Consider the following 14,271-nt stretch of genomic DNA (forward strand, 5'->3'; position numbering starts at 1 on the left):
GGCCAGATTTGAACTCAGGAAGATGTCTTCCTGACTCTTGGCCTGGCGTTCTATCCACTGCAGTGCCTAGCTAGTCTACATAAAATGATTAGATATGACTAAGTGATGTCTTAGGTTCTTCATCAGCTTTAAATATCCTATGATTCCTCACTTTGGCCAGAATAAGGAATGATAAGCACTTGCTAAATCTTTGTTGAATTAAAAGAGTAAATGAATGAATGAACGAAATTATCTAACTTTGATAAGAAGGATGGGTTTTTTACAATCTATCTTTTTTTTAAGCTCCTCTTTCTATATCTAATTTCAGTATCTGTTAATTTGCATTATTAGGAAATATGAGTTATGCAATAGTCTTCCTAGGCAAGCATATAAATAGAGAGAGAGCAGTACAATTAACAAAGTCATCTTCTAGTGATAAGGTCTCATAAATACAGTATACCCTTTTACCATGTCCTTGTTACAGTGACTGTCATCTGTATACTCTCCATCTCCAGCAACTGAACAAAATGAATTCAGGCACCAGATGGGAAGCTGTGCTAATTGATTCAGTCTGACCTCCTGTCTAACCATCAGCTGGCAGACATAACAACCAGTATCTGGGCAAGTTCCTTTGACTGGATTGCTGTCACACAGGGTAAGAGCATAATGCATGCTACTGTGTGCTTTGAAAATCTGCATAGTGATATTCCTAATGTACTCAGTTACCCATAAATTGCATCTTACATCAAGTAACTGTGAAAATTTCTCCCTATAAATAACTTGGAATGACACCAAAGAAAACAGTTGCAATTTAGCCTTGAGTATCTAAAGCAAGTTAATTAGCACATCTGTGGAAAGAGATAGGAGTTGGGGGGACAATAGTGAACCTCCATATACATAATTCCATAGAGTTAGAGGTAGAGGCAGGGGCAAGAGTCACATGCAAAGATAGGAGGTCTGCCAGAATATTCTAAAGATTCTACCAAGATTTACTAATAAAGTAACGAAACACTGGAGCCCCTTATGTACTGTGGAATCTTGTTTATGACGAAGCAGTTAAAATTGAGTTACTGCAAGGCTTAAACCAAATGCTACTTTGCAGAGATTTATAGCTCAGCTATTTTATGGCAGGGAGGGAGGCCCCATCCTACTCATGGTCACTGCTAAAAAGGAACTTTATTTCTATTTCTTTAAATTACTTCAGTCAGGTGTTGAAAAAATAGGGACCTATTTAAAAAACAAAAGATAATTTTTGTAAAGTGTTCCAGTGGACTTTGGAATCCTAGAATTCAAGAGCTGGAAAATCACCTAGTCATTACTCAACTCTGACTCTCATTTTACAGATGAGGAAACTGAGGCCTCCAGAGACAAAGGGACATGCCCAAAATCACACAGTTAGTAAATGATCCAGGTTTTATGGCTCCTGGTCCAGTGCTCCTTCTACTATACCAGCTGCTTCTTTTGCATTTTGAGCTCTAATTCAATGGGTGGTTTCAAATGGCTATTTTGCAGCCTGAATGGAGTTTGCTAAACTTTGGAGTAGCACAGGTTACATCAGGTTAACAGTTCCATAGAAAATGAACATTATTGTAATCTATAAATTTATATTCTTCAAGAACAGGAGCTGGTTTTTTTTCCCTAAAAAACCCTGGCACCATGACTGGCACATAGTAGGGACTTAAATGTTTGTTAAATTGAAGGGGGAGGGAGAGAGAGAGAGAGAGAGAGAGAGAGAGAGAGAGAGAGAGAGAGAGAGAGAGAGAGAGAGAAAGAGAGAGAGAGGTTGCTGTCCCCCATGCCTCAAGTGCTCTCCCTGTCTCTCTCTGTCTCCTGGCTTCCTTCAAGTCCCAGCTAAAATCCTGTCTTCTACAGGAAACCTTTCTCAATTTCTTCATTCTAGTGTTATCTCTCTGTTGATCATAGCACTTATCTTTGACCTCAGTAAGTATTTTTAATTCTTTTAATTTTGACTAATATCTATTGCTTTTAAGTTTAGATCTCTGGGATTAAAAAACCAAAGGAGAAAGGTGTTGCTATTGTTTTGACTACAGTTTTGGCCCCTTCATATTTCAAACCATCTGCTCTCTGTTAATGTTTGCCTCCATCCCTCAGGGGGTGGTATGTGTATTGGCATAAATTGGAATAAAACAATTATTTTTCTCCATTTTGCTTTTCCATGAAAGAATGGCCTATGGGACATATGTTTAAGATAGGCATACTTTCTCAGAATTTCTCATGTCTTTATCCACAGACAGCCCTTTTCTGCTTCTGCCTTCTAGGACCAAGAGATACTAGTTTTATTCTTTTTTTTCTATTTATCAAGACTGTCCTCCTTAACTCTGACTACACAGACTCAATCAGACTTGCAACTCTTAGGTCATATTTAGTATTTGTGGTGAAGAGGACATTAGAAAGTGAGTCAAAAGATCTAGGTATGTGTCTTGACCTTGTTACTAACTGTGATCTTGGAGAAGCAATTTAACTTTTCTAAGCTTTATCTACAAATTCTTTATCTGTAAATTGAGAAGATGGAATTAGCTCAGTGGTTCTTTATTTAAAAAAAAATTTTATTTAAAGTTTTGAGTTCCAAATTCTATCCTTCCCTCCCTCTCTCTCCCCTCCCTGAGATGGTATATGTGCGCAATCATGTAAAACATTTTCATATTAATCATTTTTGTATAAGAAGATTTAAATAAAAGAAAAAATGAAAGAAATAAACTGAAAAATAGCATGCTTCAATTAACATTAAAAGATATCAATTCTTTCTCTAGAGATAGATAGTATGTTTTGTTATTAGTCCCTTTGGATCATGTTGGAGCATTGCATTGCTGAGAATAGCTAAGTCATTCACAGTTCTTCGTCATACAATATTACTGTTATTATATACAATGTTCTCCTGGTTCTGTTCACTTCACTATGCATCAGTTCATGCAAGTCTTTTCAGGTTTTTTTCTGAAATCATCCTGCTTGTCATTTCTTATACCACAGTCATATTCCATTACAATCATATGCCACAGCTTGTTAAGCCATTCCCCAATTCATTGGCATCCCCTCAATTTCCAATGCTTAGCCACCACAAAAAGAGCTACTATAAATATTTTTTGTACAAAAGAGTCCTTTTCCCCATTTTTGGATATATTTGGGATATAGACCTAGCAATGGCATTGCTGGATCAAAGAGTAATGCATAGTTTTATAGCCCTTTGGGCATATTTCGAAATTGCTCTCCAGAATGGTTGGATCAGTTCACAACTCCAACAACAATCCATTAACGTCCCAGTTTACTCATATCTCCTCCAACATCCAACATTTTTCTTTTTTTGTCTTATTAGCCAATCAACTCAGAGGTTCTTAACCCAATGTCTGAGAGCTTTAAAAAAACTATGTATTTCTATCTCTATATACGTACATACATACTATATACAGTATATATACATGTATATGTATATGTATATAATATATTTATTATTTCAACCCAATTGGTCTCCTTAATAATCTTTTTTTTTAGGCAGTTGGGGTTAAGTGACTTGCCCAGGGTCACACAGCTAGTAAGTGTCAAGTGTTTGGTCTGAGGCCAGATTTGAACTCAGGTACTCCTGACTTCAGGGCCAGTGCTCTATCCATTGTGCCACCTAGCTGCCCCCTCTTATGTATTTTATTTTATGCATTTAAAAAATTATTGAAAGAAGGGGTCCACAGACTTTGCTAGACTATCAAGGGGGTCCATGATGCAAAAAAAGTTAAGAAGCTATGGAATAGAGATCCCTTCTAGTTAGAAAACCCTATGAAAATCTCTGTAGCACTAATGCACCAATTAATTAAATACTTCTATGGAAAATCTTTTGTACTGTGGTCTTATATTTCCAATTAATTTCTTACACATATAAGTGTTACCATCCAACTATACCATAACCATTCCAAATCTCAGTTTCCTCATCTATAAAATGGGGATAATAATAACACCTACCTTCTAGGGTAGTAAAGATAAAAATGACTTAATATTTGTTTGCAAATGTTGCAAAAATTGCAAAGGGCTTTGAAAACCTTAACATGCTATATAAATTCTCACTCTTGTTGTTGTTGTTGTAGCTTAAGGAAGCTGCCATATTTTTTTTTCCTGTGTCTCCCACAGCACCCAATGCAATACTGAAGACATTTGTTGTTGTTCAATCATTTTCAGTTGTATCTGAACTTTTGTGACCTCATTTGGGGTTTCCTTGGCATGGAGACTAGTTTGCCATTTCCTTCTCCAGCTAATTTTACAGATGAAGAAACTGAGGCAAACAGGGTTAAATGACTTGTCTAATTTGAACTCAGGAAAATGAATCTTCCTGACTTCAAGCTTGGTATTTTCTCCACTGTGCCCAATACATAGCTGCCTATAACAGTGCAGAAAGAATGTAAGCTCCTTAAGGGTAAAGACTGTGTCATTTTTGTCTTTTTATCTATCCTCAGTACCTAGCACAATGCCTATTACAGAGCAGGGGCTTAATGATTGATAATTCCTTGTTAAATAAATGAATTAATGTAATAATTGAGATCTAGTTTGTATGGAAAACAAACAAACAAACAAACAAAAAAGAAGCCAATTAAAATCTCTCTTTGGTCAACAGCTCCAAGACAACTTTTTATCTGAATTTAGCATGTGTCAGTCACCTATGCTTCTGACATCTCTTTATATTCTGGAAACTCCTGTTTGTAAAGTCCCAGAAAGTATGCTATACAATTGTACCCTTTATGTTCTGTAATCAGTTGAGTTTTCTAATTTTCATGTGGGCCCAATTAAAAACAATGCCTTTGATCTTCAGGACATATAGTTTTATCTCCTGAATTTCTCTATGAGAGTTTACTGAGATATTATCTTCAGGAGGAAAAAAGTCCTCTAACAATTCCTAGGTGTGAATATTATTGTAAATGTGCTTGTAACATTTCTCACTCTGGAACTGTACTTTGTCTGAGGCTGCTGACAAGACTTTTGCCTCCAAACTTTTTACTTGAAAGAGGTGATGGGAAGAAATTATATTTAGAATGGCCTTTACATGTCAATAATTCCTATAAAAGAATAATAGCTTTAATCATATTAGAGAGATTCACCAATATGTATTCTGTTTCTTTGAGTATTTTATCCACCCTCAACTATTCTAGGTGATGCAGGTTCACAGAGAATATAGTAGTTGAGAGGATGAGAAATATGGAAAGTACAAAACCATAAATGATTACACAAAGATAATCCTATTATGACAGAATGCCTTAGGTACATTAGGTATAGAAGGCTCCTTGAAGTATTGAGCCTATTCATTTCTTTCTCTCATTGAACTATAATGGCTAGCATGATCTTCACCTATAGTGAGGAAGACAGTGTAAATTGATCACAAAGTTAGTCAACTCATCAATTTAAAAAAGCCTTTTTGAACTTTCTCTTTCTCCTATGTTGTGTTTTTTATTACCCAATTAAAAATAAAGAAGTTAAACAAACAGTAGCATTAAAATAGAATGAAGATTCACAGGATGAAATGAATCCTGGAAGAACAAAATTCAGAGTTTTGCCCTAGGTGCCATATTCATCAAGGAACCATCTTCCATCTGGCTTGAAAATGTCCCCAGATGTTCGATTTGAAGAACAATAACATTACCATAATCTCATGTAAAAAATTTTAGAAGATAATGATGGTATTGTGAAATTACTGTTTAGAAGGCCAAGTGGAACTAAAGATAGGATGGCCTTTTGTTCTGCTAACAGTAGTACTAGACACCAAACAGGAGGCCTCTCTTAGAGAAAGCATTTTATATGTTTGTTTTTGAACTCCATGAGAGAATAGATTCAATACTTGTGCCTTTGATTTAGAGAAACAAATTATAAGCAAATCTAATATATTAAAAACCTGGATTAAAAAAGAGATCAAAAGACGAGAATAATTTGTTTTGTGAGAGCGTAACACACCTTCTCCCTCTGCTTTCTTATTCCTGACTTTCCTCCCTGCCATGTCCAATAGAGTAAGAATCTACTATGGTAGTAAACTAATGGAAGAGAGGGAGCAGGAGGAGGAAGGTGGATTGAGCAAGCTTTGAAAGACCCTGCAGCTGGAGTAACCAAGACAGGCCTGAGTTGTTCAAAGGGTTGAAAGGAATCCTAGCTTGCTCTTAAACTTCTTTCCCTCACTCCATTACTCATAAGAATGCTATAAGGAGTTATCCAGTCTAGCTAATGAGACTGGTTTTCCAAGATGCAGTTAGAGAACCAGATCAGAGGTCTCTGCCTTCAGTAGAGTGGTCAGCCAGTAGACCAATTTACTAAGTACTTATTATGGGCCAGGGCACTGTACTAAGTGCCCAGGATAAAAAGAAAGGCAAAAACAGGATGCCTGTCCTCAAAGAGCTCACACTCTGCTCAAATCTTCCATTGGCAAGATATGGTTTCCACTTCTAGCTTTCTCCTTGAGATTGCCTCCAATTTGCCCTGCATATATCTTGTATGTACATGGCTGTTTGCATGTTTCACACCTCTTTAGAATGTGAACTCTCTGAGCAAAAAAGACGCTTTTGGTCTTTCATATTTTCCCAAAACTTAGCACACTGTCTGGCACATTTGCTCACTTGGCTGGTTGAATGAATATGCTAATGGGACAGACCATATGTAAATAATCACATATATGCAAGATATATATAGAATGATGGAGTCATCTCAGAGCCGAGGCACTAAGTGAGAGAGTACAGGAAAAGCCTCCTAAAAAAGGCAAGATTTGAGCTACGTTTTGAAGGAAGCCAGAGAAAACAGTATAAATGAGGAGGGAAAACATTCCAGGCATGAGCAACAGCCAAAGCGAAAGCATTAAATTGGGAGATAGAATGTTGTATCTGAGGAACGGCAAGCAGACCGGTGTAACCAGACCATAGAGTAAGTAGAGGGCAGTAGAACATAAGAATAAAGGTAGGGAAGGGGCATGTTGTGAAGGGCTTTAAATATCAAGCAGTTGTTTTCATTTGATCCTAGAGATAATAGGGAGCCAATGGAGAGTGTCAATTGGTGGTCTGAGAATCAGGAATGGATGACATGGTCTGCTTTAGGAACACCATTTTGGCAGTTGAGTGGAGGATGGCTTGGAGGAGACAAATACTTGAGGTGGGGAAACCAATGAGAAAGCGATTGCAACAGTCAAGGCAAGAGGTGATGAGGACTTGTACTAGGATGGTGTTTGTGTGAGTCAAGAAAAGGAGATATGTGTAAGATATGTTTTGAGGATAGGAAAAACAGGTGGGAGATGGCACAAGTCCTGAGGCCTCTCTCTGGACACTGACCCTGTGGATGCCTACAAGAGCATGCCTACAAGATCCCTATGGGGAGTAGCCTAGTGAGGAAGTTTGAATCTAAGTACTCAAATGTTGTTCCTGGATTCTTTTGGATGTTGTCTCCAAACAAGGAGAGAGGCTGAATCCAAGTACTGTCCGTCTCCTTAAATTCCTGGGTTCACTTGACTATAGACTAAACAGGGGCATGAGGGGTGGACTGCTGGACTAGGAGGATCACAAGCACCCAATGTTTATATATTTTGATTATTCCTTTTGCTTCTATAGTTATAAGTAAAGAATTTTATCCAGTTAATCCAGGGATGTATGATTTACTCCATTAAAGCATACTAATATGAATGACTCTATTGAAATGCAATAGGGAAGAAATGAAGGCAGAGTTTTACTGCTGGGTGGGTACACCATATGTCATAAAAGTAATTGGCTAAATCCACACCATACCCATAGACTAATGAGAAGAGTGCAGACATCTGTAATGGAGAAAGAGGTAAGGAAAAGAGGTAGTAACCTCTGTGAACCATAAAGAGCATGACATTTTCCCAAGAGTGCTCTCTGGTCGTGTATACGATGCATAATTGCTGTGGGGTGCATGAGACCTTCATTAGCTAGACCTTTATATTGAATAGGATCAGGCAAATGACCAGCAACACCCCCTTCTGGCTAAAAGAAGATCTCTTTTATATCAGGATTCATAACAGTATTGCTTTAAATAGCTAACTACCCTAATGCACTTAAAATATGATTGATTTACAAAAATACATATATAAATGTATACATACATATGCATAATTTTCAAAAACAGCTTTCTTGTATAAAGGAAAATAAACTTGTACTATTATCAGATTCCCTTTTAAATCATTTTGCAGACACCCATCTAAAAGTTTGCTTCTATAGCAAGAAGAAACAACCTACATCACAGATGTTACTAAGGCACATGGAGACAATTCTTGGTAACACTTACCACATATACTTTACTTTTTATTTTATCCCTCCATCATTCCTCCAATTGTTTTGCTATTCTCTTTGCAATAGTGAAGCTTCTCAGTCTTTCTACCTCTCCCTTTAATTCTCTCTACATTTTTTTTCCTTTGACCCACACCTAAATATTGCATCTGACTGAAAGCTATCCACAGCCCCATCTCGGCTAATAAAAATATCTAGATAGAGATGATGAGTCTTTGTAGCTGTTAGACATCATCATCATCATCACCATCACCATCAGCATCAGCATCATCATCATCATCACCATCATTATCATCATCATCATCTCTCTCTCTCTCTCCTGGAAACAGAGGCTCTACTTTCCTACTTTCCCTTTTCCAATACTATCCTTTCACTTATGATATTAGCCCTGCTTATATTGTCAATACTGCAGTTCAAATCCCAGCTCAAGCAATTATTAGCTATGTGACTCTGAACAAGTCCATTCTGGGGCTCAGTTTCCTCATCTGTAAAATTAAGGAATTGCACACATTGATCTGTAAGGTGTCTTCCAGCTTTAAATCTAGGTTCTCTTGTCCAAAGCTTCACTTCAGAGAAGCGAAAGTAGAACCTCTTCCAAAAACTGTTAAGCATCCTTTCCCTGAGACTACCAGAGGCACTTGAGCATATTGGTCAAGACAACCAAATGCTAAAAAGATTTGTAAACTTTTGTGGTAGATGACTGTAATGGAATATTATTGTAATATAAGAAATGACAAGCAGGATGATTTCAGAAAATCCTGGAAAGAATCATATGAATTAATGCATAGTGAAGTGAACAGAACCAGGAGAACATTGTATACAGTAATAGCAATATTGTATGATGAAGAACTGTGAATGACTTAGCTATTTTCAGCAATACAATGATCCAAGACAATCCCAAAGGACTAATGATAAAGCATACTATCTGCCTCCAGAGAAAGAACTGATATTGCTTGAAAACAGACTGAAGCATGCTATTTTTCATTTTCTTTGTTTCATTATTTTTCTTCTATTTGAGTCTTCTTGTATAAAATGGCTAATACGGAAATGTTTTACATCATTGCACATGTAAAAAAGATTTCTAAGCTTTGATATACCATAAGTTGTCAATATTGTGTATAGAATGCATGTGAAAAAATTCACATGAAAACCCTAGGTTTAGGGTACAGAAGTTGCAAACCTGTTTAATTATTCCATTGACCTTACTCGTCTTGTTATTTACAGTATCATGAAGTAGGATGAATTATCTCTATTTTATCTCTTCATTTTATTTTCATTTTTAACACTTCACTTTCATAGAGAAGTTACTTCATTCTGAAGTAATGCTGGGATAATAAAGCTAAAACAGGAAGGGACCTTAGAAGTCATCTGATATAAGCCTCTGATTTTACAGATAGAAAAAATGAAGCATAGAAATATGAAGTGACTTGCCCAAGGCCACACACAGAGTAAGTTGAACTGAGGTTCTCTGACTACAAAAAGAAGAATACAAAGTATTCTTTGTATATAAAAATACAAAAGTATTCTTTCCATGACAAATATCTTGTTTAATCTTCACAACAACCCCATGATGTAGATGCTATAGTTATCCCCGTTTTATAGATGAAGAAACTGAGAAACACAGAAGTTTCCATGTATTGCCCAAAGTCACACAACTAGCCAGATTTGACCTCAGGTCCTACCGACTCCAGGCCCAAAGCTCTATCCACTGCACTGCCAGCTGCCTTCTGTGCATTGCACAGAAGAGAAGAATAGGAAGGCCCAAAAGAATCACATAAAAGCATGACAGCTTTTAATGCTACAGATTGAATTTATTATATAGTTACAAAGAAAAGTAAGCCATACATAATAGAGATCCACTGTTTCATATACAATCTTCTTTTTCTTTCTACTACATATGCAGAAATGTTCAGTTTGTTTGGTATTCATTAAGTTTAAAACAAAAATTAATACATTTTGATATAATAAAATGAATCTGAGCTCATTAGAGAACATCTCATGCTGTTGTATTTATTTCTTTATCTACCTCCCCCTTTTCTTCCTTGCGGGTATCATTTTTTATTATATAATAAGAAATAGCATACTTTAGAACCTCCTTTGCCTCTTCAGCCATGTTCTCGTTTTGAGAGTTTGCCCATGAGATTATACCTATTTTTCTCTGATTTAAAAAAAAACTCCTTTTCTAAAAACCAGTGTTCATTTTATGCCAAGTGCTCCATTCCTTCTCTATTAGGAATATGCTAACACAGTCACTTTCTCTCAAGGTTACTGTCACTTCCACCTTTCTAAACATTTCTTCCTTGCTGTTACATTAAAGAGAAAGTTTCACATGTTGCTTTCTCTACCTTCACAGAATCACAGGATCCAAAAAATTGAAAAGGTATTTCAGTAGCCATCTGGTTCAACCCATATGCAAAAGGAATGCCCACTATAATATACCCAATAAATGATCATCTCTGTTTGATCAGCCTCTAAGTGAAGACTTCCAAAGAGGAGGACCTCACGACCTCTCTAGGCAGCCCATTTACTTTTATACAGCTCTACTGGTTAGAAAAGTATTACTTTTATACAGCTCTACTGGTTAGAAAAGTATATTTATTTTATTTTATTTTATTTTATTTTATTTTTTAGGCAATTGGGGTTAAGTGACTTGCCCAAGGTCACACAGCTAGCAAATGTCAAGTGTTTGATCTGAGGCCTGATTGAATTCAGGTCCTCCTGACTTCAGGGCCAGTGCTCTCTCCACTGTAGTACCTAGCTGTATATTTTCAAAATATATTTTAAAAGTATATTTTAAAAACCTACATTCACCCAACATTGACCTCTTTGTAACTTCCACCTTTTGCTCTTGGTTCTGCTTTTGGGGCCAAACATAATCATTTTAATCCCTCTTCCACATAGAGCTTCAAATACTTGAAGGCAGCCATGAAGTTCCCCCTAACTCTTCTCTTCTCCATTTCTTTTAACCATGACTTGGACTCAAATTCTTTTACAATACTCATCACTCTTCTCTGGAAAGTTTTCCGTCTTGTAGATGTCCTTCTTAAACTGTGGTATCCAAAATGGAAAACATTGCTTCAGATGAATTTCAGTGAGGATGGAGTACGGTGGGAGTCTCATCTTGCTGCTGGATGTGATCCAAGATCATAATAGGTTTGAGGAGTTTTTTTTGTTTGGCTGCTACTAAAACTCTCTTAGTTAAACGACCTCCAGAGAATCACATTAGTTAGTACAAAACAGAAAATGGAATCTGGGTCTCTTGGCCTCCTATCCAGTGGTCATAGGATTATAAATCTTGAGGCTGAAGGAACCTCAGAAACCATGTAATCCCATCCTCTCATTTTGCAGATGAGGAAAATGAAGCCCAGGGATGCTAAGTGATTCATCTGAGGTCACACAGTACAATATGAGAGGCAGGATTTGAACCTAGTTCTTCTGACTCCAGAGTCACACTGTTCCTTTAATTGTGCCATGCTGTCTGTTCATACTAGAATGCTGCTTCTTGGTAGGAAAAAAAAAACTGAAGCTGTTATCAAAAGATTACCCCACATTTGGAATCCTTACATGTGTGTGTATGGCAGGTATGTGTGTGACAGGAGGGGCTGTGATGTACCTTCACACAGGTTTTCCACTTACCTGCAGTTTGTTACCTCCATAGGTCATCCGTGTTAGAACCTGAACTTAGCTTTATAGTTAGATCTGCTACTAGCTCTCCTTGATAGGAAAACATGGAGAAAGTTGAAAAGGGACCAACTCTGTAAATGACCCCCTTTGCAATAGACTTAATACATAGCAAAGTCCTCCCACAGCAAAGTCAACTAATTCATCTCTAACCCAGCTACACCAAGTCCAAAATGGACCAGGTGAGCACGCCGTCATCCTTCAAAGGGACATTTAGTCAAAAGACTCACATCCAGATATGCTCACCAAATTGAATAAGGCACTCTCCTGGAAATCAAATTTTCTACATTCATAGCCAGGTTTTTCAGAACACTTTAATTCCAAATAAATGATATCCTTGAAAAGAAATCAAACCCTTCCACAAGGACCATTATTCCAAGACTAAAAGACTAAGACAGCCTTCATGGAAGAAAGGTTAAAGGAGAAAATGTAGTTTTCATCCTATTTTACACCTATATATCATGATTCTACCGTGTCCTACAGTAAAAAGCACCTTATAAATATTTAGATCATGGGGCCAACCCTCCTTGACCCCATACACACACAAAAGAAAAACTTGGGGGTGAGGTGAAAAACCTCATCAACTTGCATATGGCCTATGTTAGAGCCCTTTCAATGTCCAGCTCTCTTTCACGAAGATTACAGGGAATGAATGAAAACCTGTGAGGCAGCACCAAAAACCTGTGAGGCAGCATTTCTAGCAGTATACTTGCTATGTCCTCCCATAACATGAGCCCTCATCAGTTAATAAACAGAAGTGAAGAGGAATATTCAGCTAAATGGGGTTGTTCTCCAGGTCATTATTTCTTATCTGCACCAAGGAGGGCACACATCAGGCAGTGGGAATGATTCAACAGACATGACCCAAAGTCCCAGCAGGTGATAATGCTGCTTAAAAAATAAGACAAAAAGACACGACCCTCTCTGTGACAGACTATTATTGTCAGTGGGATTATAGGTATATTAGGTTGTAAATGTATATGCAACAGGACACCATAGATGAAGAAGTATCAATCAAACTGCCTGGTAGTACATTAGCTCTTACAGACTTGCAGGTAAATAATGATGAAAAAAAACTGACCATCACACAAAAACGTAATAAACAATTTACCATTTTTTCTATCCTACAAAAGAAACTTAGCAGAGAAATAGCAAAAAATACCAACTATATCCTTCCTACCTCAAAATTGAATTTACCCTTATAACCACAAAAAAATCAACAATACCCAGTACAGTGATGAAATTCATACAACTTTCTGCCATAGTAGTCCTCCACCTCTCTGAAAGACTGACATGAAGAAAGGGAGGAAAACAATCCATGCACTAACTACAACATTAGGAAGACTAATAATAAAAATACTTAAGAACTATGATCAATGCAATGACCAATAATGATTCCAAAAGACTGATGATGAAGAGTACTTCCCACCTCTTGGAAGAGAGATGATAGGCTGACATACATGCTTTTTTTTTTTTAGCTAGGCAATGGGGTTAAGTGACTTGCCCAGGGTCACACAGCTAGTAAGTGTTATTATGTGTCTGAGACTGGATTTGAACTCAGATCCTCCTGAATCCAGGGCCGGTGCTCTATCCACTGTGCCATCTAGCTTCCCAGACATACATGCTTTCAAACACAATCAACCAGTACAATACAAATTTGTTTTGCTTGACTATTTATTACAAAGGATAGTTTTTATCAGGGGAAGAAGGAGGATTATGAAAGAGAGGAGGTAGTGGTAATGATGTTAAAAAAAAAAAGAACATCAATGAAACATATGAAAGTAGTTAGGTGAGAGTAGAAGGATAATCAGAAGAAGACAAATGCAGGCCAAAAGTACAGTATCAGGTCTCATGTATCCTTAAAAAATAATTGTACATGATAGAATCACAGTTTCATATACAATCCTCTCTTTAAAAAAAATCCATGTTTGTTGATGACTATCAAAAGGTAGAAAAGAGAATCATTCAAGTATTTTTAAATACATAGAAGAGAAGTCTAGAATGGCCAAAAAGAATCATAGGTAAGCAGAACAGCTTCCAGAGTCACAAATTGATGAATTTTTTTGTATTTAAAAAAGAAAAACAAGTTATAACTTGTGTTATTATGCATGCACAATAGAAAGAATAATAGACAAGCAGAATAGTTTTGGAAGTTATAAGTTGAATTTATTATATACTTAAAATGAAAAGCAAGCTGCTTATAATAGATTTATAATTTCTTCTATATTTTTCTTTTTCTCTCCTACCATGTCTATAACAAGGCTTGTTTTATCTTGTGTTTATTAAGTTTCTAATCAAAAAATAAAATAAAAGTCGAATGGTCCACTGAAAAAAAGTCTCCTAA

At 36.7% G+C, this 14,271-nt stretch overlaps 1 protein-coding gene across 3 annotated transcripts in view; it reads left to right on the forward strand.

The window, feature by feature from the left end:
• The first annotated feature begins 331 nt into the window (after positions 1-331).
• ST6GAL2 (ST6 beta-galactoside alpha-2,6-sialyltransferase 2) overlaps positions 332-14,271 on the forward strand; it is a 203,149-nt gene continuing 189,209 nt past the window's right edge. For 2 of the 3 annotated variants that reach the window (XM_078147363.1, XM_020987933.2), the window contains exon 1: positions 332-634. The gene's annotated coding sequence lies outside the window, so the exon portion shown is untranslated. Of the gene's footprint in view, positions 635-5,440; positions 6,874-14,271 lie in introns of those variants that run through there. The other variant, XM_078147364.1, reaches the window with a different exon arrangement.

Source organism: Phascolarctos cinereus, unplaced genomic scaffold (assembly GCF_003287225.1).
Source record: "Phascolarctos cinereus isolate Bilbo 61053 unplaced genomic scaffold, phaCin_HiC Scaffold_7;HRSCAF=346, whole genome shotgun sequence".
NCBI lineage: Eukaryota > Metazoa > Chordata > Mammalia > Diprotodontia > Phascolarctidae > Phascolarctos > Phascolarctos cinereus.